The sequence below is a fragment of the Myxine glutinosa genome, unplaced genomic scaffold (assembly GCF_964187855.1).
Source record: "Myxine glutinosa unplaced genomic scaffold, kmMyxGlut1.1 SCAFFOLD_2405, whole genome shotgun sequence".
NCBI classification, from domain to species: domain Eukaryota; kingdom Metazoa; phylum Chordata; class Myxini; order Myxiniformes; family Myxinidae; genus Myxine; species Myxine glutinosa.
Window position 1 is genome coordinate 15,001 of NW_027618499.1, and position 25,478 is coordinate 40,478.

The 25,478-nt window shown below is 46.1% G+C and overlaps 1 long non-coding RNA gene across 1 annotated transcript in view; it reads left to right on the forward strand.

Moving 5' to 3' along the window:
* LOC144889302 (uncharacterized) overlaps window positions 1–25,478 on the forward strand; it is a 30,400-nt gene that overhangs the window by 4,381 nt on the left and 541 nt on the right. Inside the window, exon 3 of the long non-coding RNA XR_013621685.1 lies at window positions 5,881–5,941. This is a non-coding gene — a long non-coding RNA (uncharacterized LOC144889302). The remainder of the gene's footprint in view (window positions 1–5,880; window positions 5,942–25,478) is intronic.

Genomic DNA, 25,478 nt, shown 5'->3' on the forward strand with positions numbered 1-25,478 from the left:
GCAGCGGCAAAGATCAAGTAATTAAAGGACAGACAGGTGCCAAGACAAAACAGACAAGACAATTAAATGACCCACCCGGTATCCCTAGCTAATCCCAAAGGGGAGAGAGAAGGTAGCAAAATAACAAAGAAATATTCACCAGGATATAAAGGAAATAAAAGGTAAAATAAAACTAGGAGGCGGGGAGGGGAGGGGAGGGGAATTCAGGCCTGTTTCAGATGGCGTCCTGGCTGCCTCGGCCCAGCCACGTGGCCCGAGGGTGGCGCCTCCCCTCCACTCTTCTCTTTCTCAGTGGGTGTCCCCAAACTCCACAAACGACTTGCCCAGAGCAGTTCCTGCAAGACCATGAAGCCGCACGTTGCCTCCGGCCGGCTCAGACGAAACTTGATGAGGAGCACAAGCTTCTGGCTCCCTCTCACAGCCCCTCACGATCGATCCCACGTGCACCGAGAAAAGCTTCCACCCAAATCTCTCCTGCACCGACTGTCCCTCCAACAGGCAACCCTCAGAGAGATTAATCAAAAATCCTCAAAAAGCTCACAAAGGCCGAGTTTCTCATCAAAACTTGGACCGTACGTGCTGCGTTCGGTTTTCGCCTTTCTCCACCGATCCAAACGCCCTCTTCTTCCTCCTCCCTCTCCACTTCTTTCTTTCTTCCCAAAGGTTCTTTCTCTATTCAATTATGTAGAGCTCCGGTGGGAGGGAGAAAGTCGATAAGGAAGATCTTTCCTTTTCTTTTAACAAAAGAATCAAAATAAAGCCGATAAGGGAGGAAGAAAGAAAAGAGCAAATCTGGTTTCACAGCCGGCCCGGAATTTCACAAAAGGTACACCCCAACGATCACAGCTTCTCATCATTGCAAGCCCAGCCCCATGAGTGTACCATCATTAAACAATCCACCCCACGAGTGTAACATGAATAAGGAAGCTAAATCTTTGTGTTCAATGCAAATGCACCTTTATGAAAAAGGAAATGCTATCCAAATAACCGAATTGAAACACAATATACCTTGGTATAAACTAATAGCGAGTATTTCAACCATTTTCCTTCAAAACAATTGAAATTATACTTGGCACAGGTTCAAATAATTTTGTTGTAAACTTGTGAAATTGTGTTCCATGCTTCTTCCAAAGATCATTTACGTTGCTGCGGATTATTTTTTACTTTTTCTTCGTGCAAATAATCCCAAATAGTTTCAATGATATTGAGATCTGGGCTTTGAGGGGGCCATTCCGTGCGTTGAAGGCATGCAAGAGGGGGGCATTCCTCTTTCTTTGGTTAAGAGTTATCCAAGCTGAGGGCTTTGGATCATTATCTTCCTGTGAGATGAAGTCTGGACCATAAGTGTTGTACCACTGGTGCTAGCATGGTAAATTAAAATTTGTCTGTACCTCACTGCAGTCAATATACCATCAATTTCCAGCGATTTTCCAACACCAATTGAGTATATGCACTCCCAAACCTGAATTGGACTTCCTCGATGCTTAATTGTTGGCTTCAAGCAAGGCCAACATCAGTTTCTCATAGTCTCCCATGCCGTCTTCGATTCGATCTAAATAATTGAAACTTTGAGTCATCTGTCCAAAGCTCCTTTGCCCATTGTTTCATAATCCAATTTGTGTTATTGTGCATATTTGAGCCTTTTAGCCTTGTTCCCCTTTCTTAACAGTTGTTTCTTTCTTGCTGCAACAATCTCAAACAATCTCAAGTCCTGATCTCAAAAGTGACCTTCATATGGTTGATGGATGGAGAATGGCATTTGTGCTTTCTGTCAGTTCTGTTGGCAATTCAATGTATTGTTGTCTTTTTACCTGCGACGTGTCGCAGGTCTACAAGTGCTCCGCATGGTTGTTATACTTCTTGTTGGGGGTCGATTTTGAAATATGCACCCATTGGTCAGCCAGCTGCCGGACCTCACCCACATTTGTTGCTTGACTCCACCCACCATGGCATCCAGCCAAAATAATATGACAGTCATCTTGCTTTTCTGGTGGGCCAAAGACATCAGGCCTGTAGGCCTCTGATAATTATACACTTCCCGGGTTTGTTGCAGCAGATTTCCATTGGCATTGTTTGGGTCGAGTGTTGCTCACGATGAGGGACCCCGAAAAATGTAATCTATGTCGAATACAAATTATTAGTAAGGTTTAATCAAGCCCTTCAGCACACATGGTATGTGGCTTCCTAAAAAATAGCATTACGGAATTTTTTGAACGGCCCCATATTGAGGGTTAAACAATCCGTGACCGTGTGGGGAATCGACACGTTCTGATATAATTGTGGTTGGAGTGTGACATGGATAAGAGGTGCGAGTTGATCTTTTAATAGCACATTAAATGTGTGTTTCCCAATTGCGCTGTTCATCTTTTAATAGCTCTTTAAATATGCGCTTCCCAATTGGCCCATTACCGGATTTTGTCACAGGTTGTGACCACAGTACTTTTTGGGTGTTCCAGTCCTTGTTTGTTAATTACAGGTGTTAATTTTCTGTACAGGTACAGAGCACAGACAAAGCAGGGGGAGCTAAGCCGGCGAGGAGTCAGTAGAAGACAGAAAGACCACCAACCTGCCTGCAGTGAGAGAGTGAAAGGCCCTCAGAATCAGCTACATTGTGGGAGATTCCAATGATCCTAAAAGCCTCGTTTTGACAGCGTGAAGCCGAGCTATGTGTGAGGCAGGAGAACCTGCCCAGAGGGGAGAGCAGTATTCCATTGAGCTGTAGGTGAAAACTTTGTATGAGCTGGATTCTTTGTATGACCAGGTCATTCTAATCTGGACATGCTGCTTCTGCTGTCTCAACAATGGATGGAGGCCCTCAATTCCAAATAGCAAATCAGAGCCTTAACATATCTTGTGCCTTCGATACGGTCTGGCACCCCACCCTGCTCACCAAACTCTCCTATGGTATCAATTGAAACCTCCACACATGGCTTGCCGACTACCTCTCTGATCGCAGTGAACATGTGGGCCTGAATGGAATTCTCTCATCTCCCCTTCTTGCTCAGGCTGGGGTTCCCCAAGGCAGTGTTCTGGGCCCTGTGCTTTTTCTGGTCTTCATTAATGATCTCTCTGACTCTCTGGAAAATCCTCTCTATCTCCTTGCTGATGACACCACTCTCTGCCAATCTATATCTCAACCCTCATATCGGCAGGCAGCAGCTTTTTTTTTTTTTTTTTTTTTTTCTTTTTTAATAACTCTTTCTCTTCCTTTTTTGTACACAAGATCGAGGCTTGTGTAAGAGCTAACATTAATCACACACAAAAAAAACGGACACACAAAACATAAAATAAAGGGAGCAGTAGACAAGATGGGGGAGAGCGAGGGAAGCAATGTTGATTTTTGGCAATTTCACCAGAAGATGGTTGCTGGCAGATCTTGTGCGACCTAAAGCAATATTTGCGGGACAGAGCACAGGTAGAGCTGGGGGCGCTAGGCCAGATAGGAGTTGGTAGAAGACAGAAAGACCACCTTCCTGCCTCCGGTGAGTGAGTGAAAGGCCCTCGCAATCGGCTTCATCGTGGGAGATTCCAATGATTCTGACAGCTTTGGTTTCAACAGCGTGAAGCCGAGCTAGGTGTGAGGCAGGAGCACAAGCCCAGAGTGGAGAGCAGTATTTCATTGAGCTGCGGATGAAAGCCTTGTATGTCGTGAGGAGCTCAGGTGTGCCAAGGAAGGACTTCGCACGATGGAGGATGCCCAGTTGGCTAGGATGGAAATGTGGTTTTCCCAGGAAAGATCATGGCAGATAATGAGACCCAAAATCTTGAGTGACAGACCTTCTTCGAGATGATTGTTGAGAAAGTAGATGGGAGGGTTTTCCAGACGGTCTTTCTGGCGTGACATATTGAGAGATAGTGATATAGTGAGATTTTTCATGTCATCATGAAAGACTATCTAAGTATTTAAAAGATTACTGAGACCTTTAATCAAAAAAATATTTGATATGATAGCCCACAAGCCATATTGATTGAAAATTTACCAGTGTCTGATGTGTCAAAGCCCTCCCTTTATGACACGTATGCTTGACGGCCATGTTTTGCCATCATTTTGTTTTAATTCATCTTGATCTTTTGCAAGCTTCTACTTCATAAATGTCAGAGGGATGGAAAGTTGAGATGGCAAGATGTTTCACAAAGACATTACCTCCGGTTCTCAATTGCCATGGCATGGCCATCATTCCCAGTACTGTATTTGGATTGGATGATCATTCCTCTTACACACCAAAGCTTGCTTCTTGTGACTTTAGCTCGTTTTTGAAATTGAGGTATACTTTTCCATTCCATTGAGGTTCTCCAGTGGCAATGAAGTGGATTGTGGATGATTGGTTTATACAACAACAACAACAGGCATTTTAAGGCCATTTTCCCTGCAAGAGCTGGGGTTATATGTCATTGGTTTATGAAGCTTTATAAAGGGTTGTTTTTATTCTTGGAGGGGATTAAAGTCTTGCGATATCATGTGTGTTGCATGTCGAGGGGACTGAAATGGAACTGAACATGTTGCTCTCCCAAGAGCTTGCTCTTGCAAGTAATACCATTTTATCAATGCCTGACATTGTTCTTCATTACAATCTGTGGACCTATGGATTAACTTTTCCGTTATCAAAAAAGCGATGGAATGCATAATTCGGCAGTGCATTATGCACAACCTGATTCTGCGGACTAATGGCTTGAGCTACGTTCTGGGTCTGAGAGGTCAGAGGTTCGAACCCCGGCTGAGTCAGATCAACCAACGACTTGTGCTGCTTCCTTGTCTGATGCTCAACATTTAAAAATGATAGAGCATGGATAAGCAATCATAGTGCAGGCTCGTTGATTAGCCTAATGGCCTCTTTCTGTGATTAAGTTCCTTGAAAAGGAACTGAACTTATTTTTGATCTTTTGTTACAACATCTTTGATTTTTTTTTGATATGATTTTTGATATTTTTGTTTAACTACAACTTACTTAAATTAAATGTTGTATTTTGAACACAAAGCGGAACATGAATCGGAAAACAAACCTGCAGTTTAGCAGTATCTCTGAACACGTCCTGATCACACATGTGCAGAGAGGAGTGAGATGTTTTTAAAAGTTTTTTTTTTTTAACTCCACGTGTTTGACAGTAAAACAAAATAAAAAATCATTCGAAACAAGAAACTTACTGTTTTTAGGAATGCGATAAAGGAAAACAAACAGCAAGTATGAAGAACTGATGTAACGTGTTAGATATGGTGGTGTAATAGACACTACGTCAATGGCGGTAAATTCTGGAAATAATTTATTTCGACGACTTTTACAATACTTATTTTATTTAAATCGAATTATATACTTGAACATTATGGAACACAAATCACCTTATTTGTACTTCCAAAACCATTCCGTTTTGCAGTACTTGGACATGTTAAATTGGGTGGTGTAAAAGGGTGGGTTATAGGACTGCTTCAATAGTGCTAAACTCCCGGATTTTTTTGAAATGATCTTTAAAATCATTTTATGATTATTATTATCTATATATGTGAACACTGCTTTGGGTTACGTGTTCTATGAACTCTCTAGTTATTATAATAATGCAGTTATTTTACAGTTCATTTTAAAATGTATATTCAATGTGCACTTTACTTTTCCGAGAGCCTATTTCAAAAAGCTCCATGACTTTCTGACATATTGGTCTGTAATTCAAATATATCTTTCTTTTTTTTCATTTCACAAACTCAAAGGAGCATCCGAAATATCACCGTTGCTACATAGACAAAAGTTGTGCTCAGCAGGTGCAATTTGACCTGAATTACCCAGGTAGTGAAGTTTGCAGCATTCTGCTGGGCATCCTTGGTATACGTTGCATTTAATCACAATGATGTCTTGTGACATTTTGACCATCACCTTGCGTGTCTTTGTTTAGATATAAAGATGGGGTGGTGCACACTCCTGATGATCCGGTTCTTTTACAGCTGGCTCTTGATGTAAGTCCCGGCTGTCTTGTTTCTTGATGTGCTTTCAACACAATTTTTCCAGCTTTTTATGATTCTTCCTGATACTTATTTGAACACCTACCTGCGGTGCATTTTTTCTCTCCTGTAATATATATTTTACCCATTCCAAAAAACTTATTTTCACTTCTCTTTATTTATTTTATTCACATGTGGCATGAGGCTCATGGAGGAGTGTGTATGTAGGAAAAAGGCATTGGGACACATCAATGTGCTTTTATTTAAATAAATACATTAGGAGACGGCGGACAAATCAAACACACTAACGGACAAACCACGGCTCATTCCAAGATCGCTCAATCCTTGGGCTGCACAAAACCAGTCTCTTTAGTTTGTGCACCTTGGTACTGCAAACAAAGGGATCCTTGCATCATGAGCAAAGTATTCAGATGGGAACACCAAACAGGCCAACCTATATTAATTTCAGACCCAATCGAACTCCTCGCACGCTATGACAGGTGCCATGAAATGAGCTCGGCTCCTCTCACAATCTTACCTTTTATGGACAAATTGTAGCTCTCTTTCCAGGATCACTCAAACGTGCTGCTCTACGAAACCATCCTTACAACAAGAATACTAGTATTGGAATACGTTACTTAAATCGACTCGGTCAACAGCCACAAAGTCAAGTCCTAAAGTCCAAGGAAAATTGTTCGTTATTCCTAACAACATTGTTGAAGGCATTAGTAGTAAAGATCAACCAAACGACCAAATTCCCTGCTTTAGTCCTTGTGCCCACCGTCGAATTTTGAAGTTTGACTACCAAAAAAGAGGGCAAGTCGCCACTATATTTTTCAGTTAGAATTATATATTGCCTGTATGAAAAAATGTGATGGACATTTGAATTCGGTAGCTAAACCCATTTTCTCTCCATTTTCTCTCCATATTAATTAAATAATTAATGACAGCCAGCAATGAAAAATATTCAACATTCCCCAAGCTGGGCAAGTTGAGCATTTTTGCATGAAAATTACACATTTTTTACATATTTTCCCAATTATCTCGACAGGTAGTGAACAAATTTCCTTTTAGTTTACTTTGAAATATGCCAAATGACATACTGAACAAATCTTATGTAGGGTGCATGTGCCTCAGACCAGCCGATTAAAAGGTACGGCCAAATTTATGAGATATGAAAATTGATGAAATATGAAAATGGCGGCCATTTTGGAAAATGGCCGCCAAAATGGGTTTAGCTACCGAATTCAAATGTCCATCACATTTTTTCATACAGGCAATATGTAAGGCTAACTGAAAAATATAGTGGCAATTTGCCCTCTTTTTTGGTAGTCAAATTTTATCTGGCTCATGGACTACTTGTTGTTAGCCACAACATCACCTTAGCTAACGCATACATAAGACTTGCACTTTACTCTTTTTCCTTTCTTCACATCATTCCTTCTTTCTATTATGCTGTCTTCTCCTGCCTTTCTTCTAAGATGTTTGCACAGTAATAAGAAACAAAGATGACGTCATGAGCAGTATCCGATGCTTACAATTTGGCTCCGGCATGGCTCGGAGGCCACAGCACATCTGTTTGAGCAAGGGCTCTTTTATTATGTATGGCGTCGGGTGAAACGGCAGAACAATCTGCGGCTGTAAGTGAGGACCCGGCAAGCATGTCTGTGTCAGCAGGGTCTCCAGCGCGTGGCTGTGCGCAAGATGGGGACATTAACTCGCTGGTTCTGCTGAAAAATTAATGAGGCCAGATGAAAACATAGGGAGGAAAGCCGGCGATATTTTGAGACGCCCGTGGAATTGGTTTGTGCGTACTTCGGAAAACGCGATCCGATTGGGCCCATCTTGACACCATCCCCAATAAATAATGATCAACCAAACACTGTGCGGTTGGGTTTCTGTCCCATCGCCATTTTCTGTAACTCGCGCGTTCACACCTTCTGCCCTTTGAGCTTTTCAGCTAATTTGTTTGGAGGAGGAAGCTCTACATTTTTATAACAGTTTTGCACATTTCCTTTTTATACCCAAAGCACAATTTTAGTTTCGATATTAATATTGAATCAGCTTCTAAATTGTAATAAATGGCAATTGCGATGGAGAAATGTATAGGGTGAAAAGAAAATGCTCGTCTGATTATGGAATACATTTTTGGGTTGTTTCTGTTCCATGAGGATAGAACAAAATTCTATGAGGATCGTTTCATGTTTAAGAAACGTGTGATATTCTGAAATTGCATTTCATGTGAAATTTGATTGCATGTGTTATTATCGAGAGAGAATTAATGTAATTTGTGATGTAGAAGGTATGTGTATATTTTTGGTTAAATGTTTTTGTCGGCACTCTTGTATTATTTGACGTTTATGCTCAATTGTCACCCGATTTGGGTGACTGCAGTCAAATCCTAAATTGAACAAAGCAGTAAGTAAGCTTTAAAAAATAATAATGTATTTGAAGTGGAAATTTTCCCCAAATACACTCGAAAAACTAGACTGTGCATTTAACAATGCAGAGCCTCATAAGAATATATATATATATAGTAGTAGATCTGAGAACCAGTTTGGACTCACTCACTCACTCACACAGCATTCATTCAATAGTTTTCTGTGTACACCTGCTGCAGCGATAAACATGCGTCACCATATTGCATCTTCATTCTGCGATGGATTTCACTGGGATTCACACCCTCACTTCCCAAGAAACGGATGACAGAACGTTGCTCCTCCCTGGTGCGTGCTTCTAAGGGAGCTGCCATCTTGGAACTGCTCGACTGACGTCATACGCTCAATGTTGCCAGATCTAAAACAGGCAAACCATGAATCTTACCCATAGATATAACGTATGTCGTCTACAACTACACACATTACAGTCTCAAATGTATGTTGCCATTTTAAGGTTACTTATTGACTGGCCCTCATATATATATATATATATATATATATATATATATATATATATATATATATATATATATATATATATATATATATATAATATATATATATATATATAAATAATATCATGAACAATACATTGGTAATGGCATGTATATAGTACAAGTGAACCTGTCAGACTGATCACTATAATTGATTAATTTTTAATACGTTGATACAGAGATGTAGACACACACATGTTGACCGAATGTTACAAGTTATAAAAAGGATTCATCATCTCTAACTTGCACATGATGCACATTCAATGTATGTATGTATATATATATATATATATTGAAGGAGCTGTGGCTCCCACGTCGATCGAAAGAATGGACGCGACAAAAAGCTTGAATTCATCTGAGCTGCTTTATTAGAATCAAACACTCAGGCACTCTGGGAAAAACGTTTTACGGTCGGCAATATATATCTATTCCGCCAGGGGGTTTGCCCAGGCCTGGCGCCAGGGGGCGTGGCCCCGCGGGCCGGCTGCGGCCTGGCAAGCCGAGGGCGAGCCTGCCCGGGCGTCCCGACCGAGGCCTGGCAAGTCGAGCGCGGGCCTGCCCGGGCGTCCTGGACGAGCCCGGCCTGGTGATCGCTCCGCGTCCTTGATAGGTGCAAGGCGATTGTGTAACCCCAGCGGCAGCCGCTACACACGTCCCCCCAGAATCGACTTGCACCGACAGGGTCAACTTGAGGGGGGTCCTGATGACCCGGCCGAAGCGACCCCTGGTGGGTCGTGGGAGGGGGTCCGGTGAGGTGGTGGGCGGTCGAGTGGGGGGCACCGTGGACGGGGGGCGGCCTCGCCGCGGCGGGAGGGCCACCCGTGGTGGGTGGTCGACGTCCACGTGCGCCGGCTTGAGGCGGTCCACTGCAATCCGGTCCGACCTGCCGCCGATGTCGATGACGAACGACTTGTCGTCCCGTCGCAGCACCCGGAAGGGCCCGTCGTACGGCGGCTGGAGTGGCCGCCGATGTGCGTCGTGACGCACAAAAACATACTCCGCGGTGCGGAGTGCTGGGGGGACGTAGGACTGGGGGTCACCGTGGTGGGATGTCGGCACGGGGGCAAACCGTCGGGCGGCCTCCTGGAGGTCCGAGCGCTGGCGAGCTGCGGACCAGGGGCTGGTAGCGTCGGGCACGAATTCGCCCGGGACGCGTAGCACCTGGCCATAGACCAGCTCGGCGGTGGAAGCCTGGAGGTCCTCCTTGGGGGCCGTGCGAAGGCCCAAAAGGACCCACGGCAGCCGGTCGGCCCAACCGCCGTCTTGAAGGCCGGCCATGAGCGCGGCCTTCATGGAGCGGTGGAATCGCTCGCACAACCCGTTTGCTTGGGGGTGGTAGGCCGTAGTACGGTGGAGCTTGACCCCCAGGTTGCGGGCGACCGCGCCCCACAGCTCGGAGGTGAACTGTGGTCCGCGGTCTGACGAGATGTCCGCCGGTGCGCCGAAGCGGGCGACCCAGGTGGCGATGAAGGCCTGCGCCACGTCGGCGGTGGTGGTGGAGACGAGGGGAACGGCCTCCGGCCACCTGGTGGTCCTGTCCACCATGGTGAGCAGGTGTGTGAACCCTCGTGATGGGGGAAGGGGGCCCACCAGATCCACGTTGACGTGGTCGAAACGTCGTTCGGGCACGGTGAAAGGTGCCAGCGGGGCCTGGGTGTGTCGGTGGACCTTGGCCCGTTGGCAGGCGGTGCAGGCGCTGGTCCAATCGCGGACGTCCCGACGAAGGCCGTGCCAGACGAAACGCGCCGACACCAGCTTCTGGGAAGCTTTCCGGCCCGGGTGGGAAAGGCCGTGGAGGGAGGCGAAGATGCGGCGTTGCCAGGTGACGGGCACGATGGGGCGAGGCCGGCCTTGGGAGACGTCGCAGAGCAGGACAGTGTCCGCGCAGGGGATGTCGGCCAGGCGGAGGCCCGTGTCCGCCGCCCGGAGGGCTTGCACCGTGGTGTCGGTGGTTTGGTCCGCCGCCATGAGCGCAAAATCCACGCCCAGGTGGACCGCGTTCGCGCTGGCCCGGGAAAGACAGTCGGCCACGGCGTTGTTTTTGCCGGCGACGTGCCGGATGTCCGTGGTAAACTCCGACACGGCGGAGAGGTGGCGCTGTTGGCGGGCCGACCATGGCTCCGTGACCTTGGCCATGGCGTAAACCAACGGCTTGTGGTCGACGAACGCCGTGAAAGGTCGGCCCTCCAGGAGGTGGCGGAAATGGCGGACGGCCAGGTGTAGACCGAGGAGCTCCCGGTCAAACGTGCTGTATTTGAGCTCGTTCGGCCGGAGCTGCCGGCTGAAAAAAGCGAGTGGCTGCCAAACCCCGTTCACCCATTGCTCATGTACGGCGCCCACCGCGTAGTCGGAGGCATCCGTGGTGAGGGCGATGGGAGCGTTGAGCACCGGGTGAGCGAGCAGTGTTGCGTCGGCGAGGGCCCGCTTTGAGCTTTGGAAGGCCGCATCCATTGCTGCGGACCAGGCGATGTCGTGCTTGGCCGGCTTGCCCCGGAGGGCTTCGTAGAGGGGCCGCATGAGTTGAGCAGCGCGGGGCACGAAGCGGTGATAAAAATTCACCATTCCCAGGAATTCCTGCAGGGCCTTTATGGTGCGGGGACGCGGGAAAGTGGTGATGGCCTCGACCTTGGTTGGCAGCGGCACAGCCCCGTTCTTGGTGATGTGGTGGCCCAAAAAATCAACGGCCGTCGTGCCGAAGTGGCATTTGGCCGGGTTGACGATGAGGCCGTGCTCGCTGAGGCGCCCGAACAGTGTTCGGAGGTGGAGGAGGTGCTCGGCCCGGGACGTGCTGGCGACGAGGATGTCGTCCAGGTAAACGAAAAGGAACGGCAGGTCACGCAGCACGCCGTCCATCAAGCGCTGGAACGCCTGAGCCGCGTTCTTGAGACCAAACGGCATCCGCAAGAACTCGAATAAGCCGAACGGCGTGATGACTGCCGTTTTAGGGACGTCGGCCGCCCTGACAGGTACCTGGTGATATCCCCGTATGAGATCAATTTTTGAAAAAATGACCCGTCCCGCCAGACGGGCGGAGAAGTCTTGGATATGCGGGATCGGGTACCTGTCGGGTGTTGTAGCGTCATTAAGACGGCGGTAGTCGCCACACGGGCGCCATCCACCCCCCGGCTTTGGCACGATGTGCAGTGGCGAGGCCCACGCGCTATCGGAGCGCCGCACGATGCCGAGGTGCTCCAACGCGTCGAATTCGGCCTTCGCAACGGCAAGCTTGGCTGGGTCGAGGCGGCGGGCCCTGGCGTAGACCGGCGGGCCCGTGGTTGGTATGTGGTGCTCGATCCCATGCCGTACTGCGACGGCCGAAAACGTCGGCCGCGTGAGGGCCGGGAACTCCGCGAGCAGGCGAGCAAACTCGTTCGCCGCCGGGACGGTGCATGCCAGCTCGGTCGGCGCGGAGCTGCTCAATGTGCATACCAGGGAGCTGAAGGTTTCAGCGTTGATTAAACGACGCCGTTGGACGTCCACCAGCAGTCCGTGTGCGCAGAGGAAGTCGGCGCCGAGCAGAGCCATGGGCACGTTGGCGGTTACAAACGTCCAAGCGAAGCGTTGGCCGCCGAAGCAGAGGGTGACGTTGCGCGGGCCGAAGGTGCGGATAGTCGATCCGTTGGCCGCAACCAAGGAGGGGCCGCAAACCGCGGATTGCCTGTCCTGGTCAGAGGCGGGCATGACGCTCACTTGGGCGCCGGTGTCGCACAGGAAGCGCCGTCCGGACGCTTTATCCGTGATGAACAGTAAGTTGCCCGTGTGACTGTGGCCGGCGTTCATGGCAGGTAATGAACGCCGGCCTGGCCGTTTCCCGACCCGCCGAAGGTGCACGGGGGTCGGCATGTCCGGGCCTTCTGTCCGAACCTGGCATGATAGGAACACCACGCTTGGTCGGGTGGAGGCTTCGGACGTCGTGCTGAACGTGGTCGGCTCGGTATAGCGGCCGCCAATTGCGTCGGCAGTTCGGCCGTCGAACGCGCCGGGTGCTCGGGCGCCATGGATGGTGCATCAGGCGGCGGCGGGTCCCATGTCGCCGCTGCGATGCGCTGTCCCGCGGCGGAGATTTTGTCGGCTTCTCTGGCAAGGGCCCGGGGATCTGTGATCGTCGTGCTTGCCAGGGCGAGGCGTACCGGGTTAGGCAGCTGACGGAGGAACAGCTCCCGGAACAGGAATGCCGGAGAGTGCTCGCCGAGCAGCGAAAGCATGTAGTCCATTCGCTCGGAAGGGCGCGTGTCGCCGAGCTCCGGCAAATCGAGCAGGCGCCGTGCGCGTTCCGCCGCTGGGAGGGCGAAAGCATCGAGGAGAAGCTTCTTAATCGCGCCGTATTTGTCCGCGGCTGGCGGTCTCTCGAGGAGGCTCAGGGCGCGGGCTGCGGTGGCTGAACCGAGCGCAGCGACCACGTGGTGGAAGCGGGTGTCGTCCGCCGTGATGCCTCGCAGGGCGAACAGGGACTCCGCTTGTGCGAACCAAACCGCCGCGTGAGCCTCCCAGAAGGTAGGCAGTTTAAGGGCGACTGCCGTGTCCATGTCGATAGGTCACCAATGAAGGAGCTGTGGCTCCCACGTCGATCGAAAGAATGGACGCGACAAAAAGCTTGAATTCATCTGAGCTGCTTTATTAGAATCAAACACTCAGGCACTCTGGGAAAAACGTTTTACGGTCGGCAATATATATCTATTCCGCCAGGGGGTTTGCCCAGGCCTGGCGCCAGGGGGCGTGGCCCCGCGGGCCGGCTGCGGCCTGGCAAGCCGAGGGCGAGCCTGCCCGGGCGTCCCGACCGAGGCCTGGCAAGTCGAGCGCGGGCCTGCCCGGGCGTCCTGGACGAGCCCGGCCTGGTGATCGCTCCGCGTCCTTGATAGGTGCAAGGCGATTGTGTAACCCCAGCGGCAGCCGCTACAATATATATATTTCATTGATTTTATTTTGTCGTTAAATTTAACGTATAAACTTCATGGTAAAATTGGACAACTTTGAGCTGTGCCTAAGGTTCTTTGAGTGCACTAATTGAACTGTAAACCTTGCAGAACCACTTGTGCGACTGCAAACACACACTCAGGAATGGGCGCATATAACTTGACATGATCCACATTCAACGTACAAAATCGACTTGTGATTAAATTTGGTGTAAAAAAGTGATGGTTACATTTGACAACTTTTCCAAGCGGTTATATTAGTCGTGTAAATGTGCTTAAGGCATCTTTTGGGCGCAATATTCAAGTTGTTTTGCGTGTGGACGTACGGATGCACTGATGCAGATAGACTGACTGCCACATGTATTCAGACTGACTGACACATGCGGACGGACATGGATGCACACATGCCATCCCTTCAGGAATGGGCGAGGCTAATAAACTTATATAATGTAATCAAAAACTGATGATCGTATCTGAACAGCGTACAACAAATATTTCAACCCTTGCTGGTTGACGGTGATGGGGATCACAAGATTTTTGCTGAGCTGATGTACTTGTATCTTTGTGCTTCATTGCTCCATTCTCTATGACATCATGTGAGAGATTCTACCGGGATTCTAATACACAGCTTTAAAATATATTGTGTGGTTGTGACCCCTCCTCCCTCCCCCACCCCTCCATCCTCCTCCCCTGGGTGAGAATGGAGAGACGACTTATGATTTTCGGCTGTGCAGGGAGAATTGTGCATGTGGTTTTATCACTGACCTCTGCCTGAAGGAGGGGGTATTGACCATATTTTGTTTTCTTAGCGAGCTGGTATTATTCGGACGCATAAAGAGAATTGGCATCTTTTATATGAATCATATGATAGATTTCACTGCCAATTAGCATCATTACATGATATAGTGTTAGACAAGTAATAGTTTCAAAAACCAACACTTCTACACAAACATGGATACACACCTTAACTTGGAGGTTTTTAAAATTTTTGAATTGGTATCCTTGTTTCCCCACCCTCGATCATCATCCCACTGGCAGGACTCGGTGATTAAACCACTTGCATCATGCACAATAAACTAGGACGTAGTAGGAGGCCATTTGGCTCATCTGTACATCTGTACCATATTAATTAAATCCAACTTTATTAACTTGTTTTTACTCAGGGGGGTTGGGAGCAGGGGGTGGGGGGGGGGGGTCAAGGATGGAGATTGGAGGGGTGGAGGTGAGAACAGTGGGGCAAGCACAGACATCACCATGGTGATTTTTACAATATATATATACAGACTTGGCATTTAATATGGAATATTTTTTTTTCTTGACTTGGGTTTACTTTCTTAACTCAGTATATCAATCTGGTGAGTTTCTTTTACACTTTGGTGATTTAGTTGTCAGAAGAACCATGTCACTGATTGTCTGTCGCAGCAAGAAGTCAACAACAGGATTATATCACAGGTGGCGTGGCAAAATGTACGGACAGGTGCATTTGATGATTGGCTTCACAGTCGGGTATACAAGGGTTGTTGCGTTCTGCATTAGTGGAAAACAACTGCTGCACATCTCCAAAAGTTATTGCCGCTTCCTCTGGAGATGGTCCGTCAAATCGACAATGCTGTTTGTCATGGAGTGGTGGCTTTACGAAATTACGGCATGAAACAGCGTGCTATTGCTCGGCAGTATTGCATCACTCAAGGTCAGGTGTCAAAGATCCTGAAACGAAATTCTCAGAGGGGTGTCCCTACTCCAATACCGAGGCCAGGACGTCCCCGCAGAACCACAAGGAGGGATGATCGCCAGCTGCACCGGTTAGTCCCCAATGGCCGTATAAAGTCAGCTAATCGGCTTAGGGCTGAGTGGCAGCAACTGACAAATGTGCCTGTATCCAGAAGGCTAGTCAACCAGCGACTGGTTCAAGCAGGCTATCGTGCCAGGCGTCCCCTGAGAAAGCCACGCCTGACCAGACAACACCACCAGCGCCGATTGCAGTGGGCCAGAGAGCACCGTCAATGGCAGCCAGGACACTGGAATCACGTGATCTTCAGTGACGAGTCTAGATTTCTGGTCTATCGTCAAGATGGCCGCGTCCGAGTGCGCAGACAAGTGCATGAAGCCTACAACAAAGATTGTATAGTGCCAAGAGTCCAAGCTGGAGGTGGTGGGGTGACCGTTTGGGCTGCTTTTCATGCAGGGGGCAAAACTGACATGGTTGTTCTGAATGGAAACCTGAACCAGTTCAAGTACAGGGCCATTCTGGAAGAAACATTGCTTCCATTTGCTCGTGCAGCCTTTCGAGGAAACTTTGTCATCCAAGATGACAATGCACGGCCTCATCGAGCTCGCATGATCCAACACTTTCTTGCTGACCGTGGTGTAGAGCATATGGAGTGGCCTGCCATGTCCCCGGATATGAATCCGATAGAGAACTTCTGGGCAAATTAACGCATCAAATCGACCACTTGGACCAGCAGCCGACCTCTGTGCATGAATTGCAGCAGGCTATTGTCACTGCATGGCAAGCGATTCCTGTCCAAACCTTGGCAAATCTCGTGAACAGCATGCCTCAACGTGTACGTGCTCTCCTGAATGCTCGTGGGGGTTACATGAAGTACGAACTGTAATTTTACTGTCCGTAATCCCAGTCGTAATTTAACTTTTGTTTTTGTTAAAAAAAAATTTGGCTAATGTGCAAAATAAAGAGATACTTCTGGAAAACGTACATAAGTTTAACACAGTACTGTCCATGAATTGAGTTCGATATCAGTTTACATCACTTTCAAGGATCAATTTATTTGTTTCGAAATATCAAATGTGGTTTTTGTTTCTTTTAAAGGTCACATTAACAAAATCTAGAATAATTTCAACATAATTCCAATGAACTTTTGGTTCTAAGACATCTTGAAAAGTAAGTTCACCGCCACAAAAAAAATATTCCATATTAAATGCCAAGTCTGTATATATATATATATTGTTACGGTCCGCGGATAAGATGTTGTTTGCCGAGCGGAGGCCCCGCGGCCGTACAGTTACCCCAACTAACCCGATTCCTGAACGTTGGCCAGATCGCGCCACAGCTACTCAATATGGAAAAGACAAAAGCGACACGGATGTGAAGAAGAAGAAGAAGAAGACGAAAAAGGTTGAAAATACTACTAAATTTATTCCTACTATATACAGGCTCAAAAAAACCAAGGAGAAGGAAAGATAATAAAATAATATACAGAAGATTTTAGAGAGACAGTGAAAATTACTAGCTTATCTAAACAGGCTTAACTTATACCCTTGACAGAACAAACAGAGACGGACTCACACGAATGGGGAATGGAGGCAGGAACGATTGGCTGGACCTGGAGGAAGGTTCAGCTCAGACCACAAGCTGGAAGGCTTTGCAGGGCACACAGCAAACCGGGCCTCGTCAGGCTGGGAGCGAGCAGGGTGACGTCGTGCACTTCTCTCAAGGCTTCCCCGCGCTTCTCTCGCGCACTTGTGTTAAAGGCTTCCTTCTCGCTTCTCTTCCCTCCTTGCGCACTTCTCTCTGAAGCTCGTCTCTTTTCAGAACTCAGAACTCATCTCCTTGGGGAGCGTCCCGTGGCGGGTTATATAGGCCCCGCCCCTCAACCTTCGCGAACCTCCTCGATCGCTCTTCCTCCGCCCTCTCAAACCAAACCCCTCGTGCTTGGTTGGTTGTTCGGGGCTGGCTCACTCCTCCCCTCTATGACGAGGTGGAGACACGCCCTTCTTCTCCGAGCCTACCTCGTGGCGAATGGAGTCGCGGAGGGAACAGTTGGCAATTGCGGTTTTTGGGAATGGGAATGAAAGGGGATCTATCTATTTCACTTGGTGCAATGGAGTGTCATTTTAATGGAAGACAACGCCTTAACCTAATACACGGAATAAGGAAATAAACTACTGAACAAGGGTATTATAGTGTCCTTCAATGTATGCTTTATGGAATTAACTACCGGAACGCCCTTTGACCTTTATACAACAGACTGGAGCAAGGAGGGCTCAGAATAAAGCAATAATTCATAACAATTTACAATACAATACAACACAATCAAAAAAATACAATCCTCATATCCGCAACAATATATACTATTATAATTTATGAATAACTTTTAATTATTTTTAATTTGATATAATTAAATATATATATATTTTTGATTATTTTTGTTGGGGAGGGGTGAACATGGTTGTATGGTGAGGCACAAACAAACAGACAGCACATTCACCCTTTGATGAGACCTTCTCAGGGATATCGCAATCACTGCACAGGTACTGCATATGCAGTCATCCATCCAAACCCCAGGTACATACCCTACCTGCTAATGTCCATGTATCCCTTTATTCAAAATACTTCGAGATACCTGTCCAATTCAAATTTGCACCAATCTGTTGTTTCCACTGCCACTAACTTACCAGGGAGACCATTCCATGCATTAACTACTCACTAAGTCAAAGACCCCTGCCTTATACCATCTTAACTCCCCTCTCAAGCTGTGGCCCCAGGTCCATAGCTGTCTATTCTGCCGATGTTGAGCATCTGCTGGGTCACACTTTTAGCACCATGGTTTTAAAAATGTTTTGGAAGCAAAACCATAGAGTCTCCATGTCTGCTAAACCATAGAGGTGCGAAGGGAGTGGGTTAAGGAGGGTAGAAAAATCATGGTTTTGGATTGCGGATGATCTGAGATGGTGGGGCACAACTGTCTTGAAGACCTGGAAGGAAGAATGAGATTGAAAAGAATGTGGAAGTTGGTTCCACAGGTTGGAAAAACAAGGAACGAATGAGTGGAGGTGAGCAGTGATGGGGGGGGGGGGGGGGGGGGGGAGAGAAAGCACAGAAAGAGCAGAGGGTGCAAGACCAGAAAGGAGACGGTAGAAGACAGAGAGACCACCGGCCTGTTTGTGGTGGTGAGGTGATAGGCCCATAGACTCAGCTTCATCACGGGAGATTCCAATAATCTTGAGAGTCTTAGTTTCTACAGCGTCAAAGGTGAGCAAGATATGAAGCAGGGGGACCAGTCTTAGAGGGGTGAGTAGTACTTCATCAAGTTGTGGATGAAGGCCTTGTAGTAGATAGGAGCACAGGTGTGCAAAGGAAGGACTTCGTACGATGGAGGATGCCCAGTCGGCGGCTAGCTTTGAGTGATATGTCTGTGGTGATGAGGTTGAACCTGGATGCCATAGACAGAAAGTTTGGAGAGTAAAGCAGAATGCCAGACTGTATCAAAAGCATGAGATATGCCAAGAGAGATGGTCCTGATATCATGTCCGACATTGAGGGCTTCCATCCATTTTTGGATGAGTAGAAGCAGCATCTCCAAGGTAGAGTGACCTTGTCTGAAACCAAATTGATCTGAGATGAGGTTGGTGGGGAAAAGGAAGGATTTCATATCAACTGCGATGATAGATTCCATGACCTTGCTGATTGGAAGTAAGGTGATAGGTCTATAATTTAGAGCAGCAGTTTTTGCTCCTTTTTATGTGGTGTTGTGATGTTGGTGGATTTACAAACTTAAACTCGAGGAAACAACGTTGTGGACCTTACTGTGGAAGTGGATGCTTACTATTTTACAGCACTCTCTTTTCTTACCGTAGTGGTATATTTTTGTACGGTTCCCATTTTGTGTACCATACCCAATCGGAGAGGTGTTTGAAGTACATTTTTGTGTCCTCAGGAAGCATGTATTGCTCAGTCTGACCATGTGGAAACCAAGGCCTTCAAATCATTGGTATCTTCCACAATGAAGCCGAGTCTCTGGGTCCATCACTTTCACATCACAGACAGGGCAGTGGTCTCTGTCTTCTGCCGCCACCTTTCTAGTCTTGCACACTCTGCTCTCTCTCCAGGTTTCTGCCTGGCGCACACAGTCTGGCATTAAGTCATTTCTGGTGCAACTCCCACAATCCAAACTCTCTGCTCACCTCCACTCATTCGTTCCTTGTCACTAATTCTTCCCTCTCGGGCTTCCAGTAGCCATTCACCACCATCTCAGGTGGTGCAAACCCCATCCACAACCATGATATTATATTCACTCATAAACCTCCCCAAGCCAACCTCTTTCCGTGTTTCCAGCTCCTCCTTCCACCTGCATGATTGAGAGTTTGTGGCTGTATCCATATTGTCCAACCCCTGTGTGTGTCACCCCTATTGTCCTCATTCTACACCACATCCCATATCTCTCCAAGTCTTCCTCTATTTTGTCCCTCAACCCTGCTGGTCTCCTCCCCCCCACCCCCCCTTTAGACTCTTGTTACCTCCACCACCAAAGGTGGATGGAGGTTGTGCTTTGACACCTATCTGTCTGTGAACAAGATAGCTCAAAACGTTGTGGATGGATTCGGACGAAATTTGGCAGAGAGGTAGTGTATGTGACATGGAGAAGATTGTCATGGGGACCGCAAGGCTAACCCCCACTCTTGCAGGGAAAATGGCCTTAAAATGCATGTTGTTGTTGTTGGCAGTGTATGTGACAAGGCGAAATTATTAGATTTTGGTGAAGATCCGGATTCGGATCCAGCTACGAGAATTTTTTAGTGATTCTTCACCATTGATAGATCGCGCGAAAGCGATTATAATTATATACCATTATATTTTTTAAAGTTCAAAATGGCCTTAAAACCTTTAATTTAATTTAATTTTAATTTTAAAATTTTTATTTTTATTTTTATTTTTATTTTAAAAATTTAAATAATTTAATTCAATAAAATAAAATTAAAACCTTAAAATGGCCTTAAAAAAAGAAAATGGCCTTAAAACGATCATTCATTCATTCATTCATTCATATTTTAAAAAGTTACGGACGAGTTATGACTAAACTAGGTAGATGAGTTGGTTAGGTGACAAGAACAAGCCAATTAGATTTTGGTTCAGGTCCGAATTCAGATCCGGCCTATCAGTGGGATACAAAACATAAACTGTTCAGCCTGGCGGAGGTATGGACTCTACCGAGTGCCGTTCTACTTTTCCTTCTGTAACTTCCTCGCCCATTTTGTGTTCTCGCTCCTCCATGAGCCTCAAATCTGTACATAAAAATCATCATAAATAAACGTTTTAAAATGGCCGAATGTATTTGAGTTCCTTGCCATTAAAATGATCATTCTCTCATTTTTTTTTCCGAGCGGATAATTGATGTTTTCAGGATTCTTACCACTAAGATAATTTAATTTGAACTGAAAATCTTTAAGCCCAATACTTTCATCCCAATTATCTAATATAGTGGTTAGCCCTAAAATTATAAATGGCAGCGAGCTGTTTCTTGTCCTTTGCTTGTGAAATTGAATCAAGGGTAATATGAAATTGTTTTATAGAACCGACACAGCATGATCAAATGTACAAAATGGACCATGTTAAATGCACCGAAAGCTAAGCTCTGCCAATGAGTGGAGCGGTGCAACTAAAGGCCCGAAGGGGGAGAGACCACAAGCAAATGAAAAAAAAACAACTCCAAAACTCCAAAAGTGGAGAGACCACTCTGTACCCCAAATATTCCTACAGGTCGCACAGGATCTGCCAGCAACCCTATTCTGGTGAAATTGCCAAAATCAAGACTCTCTGCTCACCTTCACTCTTTCATTCCTCTTTTCTCCTGTCTCTGGAACAAACTCCCTCGCTCTCTTCAATCCCACTCCTCCCTCCAAGTCTTTAAAACAGCTGTTCACCACCATCTCTTGTCTTCCCCCATCCAAAACCTTGACCTCTTCTACCCCCGTTAATTCACCCCAAATCGACTTTTTATTTTTTGAAATACCGACTTCTTTCTTTCCTGGAAGTTCTAGCAGTGTCCATGTGTTTTATACTTTCCCAACCTTCCCATGCCTCCTCCCCCCAAGCCCTCTCCCTCCCACAGATCTTCCTTTGTCCCTGTTCTCTGTTGTTGTGTTTGTGTGCTTCCCTCTCTCGCCCCATATTGTCTCCCGCTCCCTTTTTTGTATGTTTTATGTGTCAGTTTGTCGTTTTTGTGATTGATGTTAGCTTTTACACGAGCCTCGATCTTGTATACAAAAAAAAAGGGGTCTGTGAGATAGCTCTGTCTGTGGTCCGAGTTGAAGGTCTTTGGGCCCGTACTCCTGGTTCAAGGTTGCTGTGTCCATGGTGTGTGTTGCCACTGGGCATGCACTCCTACGTGACCGCCCACTGTGCGTTGTGTCCATGGCGGTCGGTCTTCTTTCCGGTTGCACCTCATCGTTGGGATGCTACCAAGTTTCCTAGGCGCCCACCTTCTCCGTGCAGTCTTTCATAATATGCTTGTGTCAAGTAAGAGTAAATCCTGAAACAGAAAATGCAAATGCTCAATCTGTCCTTCACACCCAGGTATTTTACATCGGTAAACATTTGAATCCCTCGTGTGTGCACTCACTAACAAGCCAGTGCCAACTAGGCCCGTTATCTCCCTGTCCCGACCCCCACACCCTTCTGTGTTTTGTATTGTTGTCTGATTGTTGGTTACATGCAGAAATTGTAAATCTTTTCCAGGTAAATGGTTGTGTTATCGATTCCTTAATCGCACATGTCCATTCGTTCGATGCGTTCTGATCGAATGATGCCTTGATGATGCGTGTGCAAACAAACTTAGCATCATATATTCCCCGACACTTTGTCTCCTTGCTTTGAGCTTGATACAGTTAGTTTATTTTTTTTGCCCGATCCATATCCTCATCGGATTGCTCTTGTTTTTTTTAATTTTTATGGAATCTTAGTTTGAAAACCCAAATGACGTGCACGCTGTCCTTCCCAAACCAGCGGAGAATCGTAGAATGACCTTTTTAATATAAATTTGCCTGAATTTATACAGTAGGTAGAACACCACATGTGGTATTTTTGGCATTTCTTACAACTGGCTTGATCTGCTCTTTCGACTCGTGCATTCCTCCACATGTAAAGGCCGATTACTTTAGACGTTTGAAGCTCTGCCAGCTTATGATGATCGAGTTCATTAAGGGAGCATGAAATGCTCGTCAGGTCCTTGTGACATGTCCACGACGAACCTGGGTCTGAAGGATGGTGGAAAGCCCTTGGGCTTGTTTGGAAATCTGTGTATAATAACATGTTTTTCTCGATATTGCCGGATTTACTGTAACATTTGATTTGTATTTTTCCCAGATGTTCATTCATCGCTCTTCTTATTGGAAAGCTCTTCTTATTATTGTTTTAATCACAATACTTTACTTGGACTTTGAGAAATTCCCTGGGTGTGCGTACCAACTTACTTTTGATTGTGGAAAATGAAAAATCGAATTTTGTGCATGTTTTTCAAAGAGTATCTCTCCAGTTTAATTTTACAAACTACCTTAACTTTTATCCGAGCAAAAGAATGAAATCACCAAAAGTTTATCTAAAGCAACCTGGCCATACAGCCTTGTAATTGTCTCGTACTATATATAATATGAGAAATGTTTGTTTGTTTCTTTGTGTGTTGGTTTGACTTCCATGCAATCCTGAACCGTTGGACGGAATATTTTGAAACCAGGTAGTTGTAATCACAGGGTGCACGAGTTGGTATTAGGGTGCGAAAACATTCATAGTCCCTGGGGTTCAAAGTGGGAGGAGGACCACAATTGTATAAATGTGTATTGTATAACGCTGCTTCCTGTAAGTATTACAAGTCATAACAAGAAAGAGCAATCGGAGATTGCAGACCCTCGCCAGGATGTTTTTTCAGTGTTTTTTTTAAAGGCTTTTGTGTTAAATACAAATATAGCGGCCGAACCACGTGACTGATGACGTCATCATCATTTTTTTTTCTCCACCAATTTATCCCTCGATGATGCTCAAGAAATTTCATCTTGATCGGATGAAGCTTTGTACTTCTCGAATTATGTCAAAATGGAGGCACCTATGACATCATCATTAGCATATTTTATTTTCCATGGAGAGTTATTTACAATGAGCCATTTATCAATTTTTTCCATGCAGCACTTTCAGAGATATGGAGGTGCAAAGTTTTTCGTTTTTTCTAAGATGGCGGCCAAACACGTCAACTATGACGTCATAGTTTTTTCCCTCCACTAATTTATCCCTCGATGACGCTCAAATTTCATCTTGATTGGAAGAAGTTTTGTACTTGTCAAATTATGATGTCATAATGGAGGCACCTATGACATCAGCATTAACATATTTTATTCCCCATGAAGAGTTCTTTACAATGAGCCATGTCTCAATTTTTTCTCTGCAGCGCTTTCGGAGATATGGAGGTGCAAAGTTTTTCGGGGTTTCCAAGATGGTGCCCATACCACGTGACCTATGACGTCATAATTATCATAAAAAAATTATGCAGGTGGAGTTGCACCTATGGTGGAAATTTCCTGTCAATCGGACCAACGGCTGCAGAGAAAATCATATTTATTCTGTGCGGACAAACAGACAAACGGCCCCAAATTCAATACCCTCTCCTCCTGCAAGGGTAACTAGAACGGCTCTTGATGGAGCGCATACTCCCACCTGGATGAAGAATTTATGTTTTGTATCCCACTGATAGGTCGGATCTGAATTCGGACCTGAACCAAAATCGAATCGTCTTGTTCTTGTCACCTACCCAACTCAACCACCAAGTTTTGTCATAACTCCTCCACAACTTTTTGAATACCGTGCTATCGATCGTTTTTGGCCCCATCTCACCTCTCGATGGTGAAGAACAATTCATATATTAAAAAATTTTTTTCTCGTATCTGGATTCTGATCTTCTATCTGGAATAGATTTGTCATTGTGTCGCACTCCCAACCTGTCCACCAGGTTTTGGCCGAATCCATCCTTAACTTTTTAAAGATATCCTGCTCACAAACCAACAAATAGGGAGACAGACAAACGAGCAAACAGGGGGTGAATACATAACCTCCATTCACCGGTAATAAAATATGCCACATACCTCATAGACGATGGGGAATTAACCCGTCCTTGCGGATGAGTATTTTGTTAGTAACAAGTAATACAGTACTGTCGATAGCAACTTTGTTGTTTGTATTTTGTTAGCAACTTTCAACAGAATAGCTTGGGAAGATCCAAACGCTGTTAGAAGAAGTGCACACTATGATGAAAACACCAGAAAAGTTGAAAATCTTCGACAATGGACTTTAACAATGGTACATGCTGCTTCTTTGCTTGATGGCATTCAACATTTAAAGGTACTTAAAAAAAAAAAATGTATACAGAATCGAGGCTCGTGTAAGAGCTAACACATTGAACATGAAAACTTGCACAGACACATACGACATGCAATGAAGGAAGCGGGGGACAAGAGGGGAAGAGAGAGGGAAGTAGACAAGCACAACAACAGTAGAGAACAGGGACGTCGGTAGATCTGTGGAAGGGGGAGGGCTGGGAAGGAGGGAGGGGTACATGGCATAAAACAAATGAACACTACTAGGAATTTCAGGAAAGAAGTTGGGGATTAAAAGAGGCGGATTTGGGGTGTTTTAACGCGGGTAGAAAATATCAAGGTTTCCTGCACTGAATTTATGATGGCAACTCCAACTGGTAACCTCAACTCTTGATGTCCTATCAGACATTGGGTTAACTCTTACTACTCCCATGGAAATTTTGGACAGCAAGCAAAATGCTTCGAACTGCCACTGAATATCCCATAATGTTATAAAGCCTCAGCCAGTGTATTTCTCGCTGAGGCACTGATTTTCTCTTGAAAAAGAAATTATTGTGATGTTTTTTTCTTTTTCTCTTTTTTATTTTTCTTTTTTTATTAGCTTTTCTCTTTT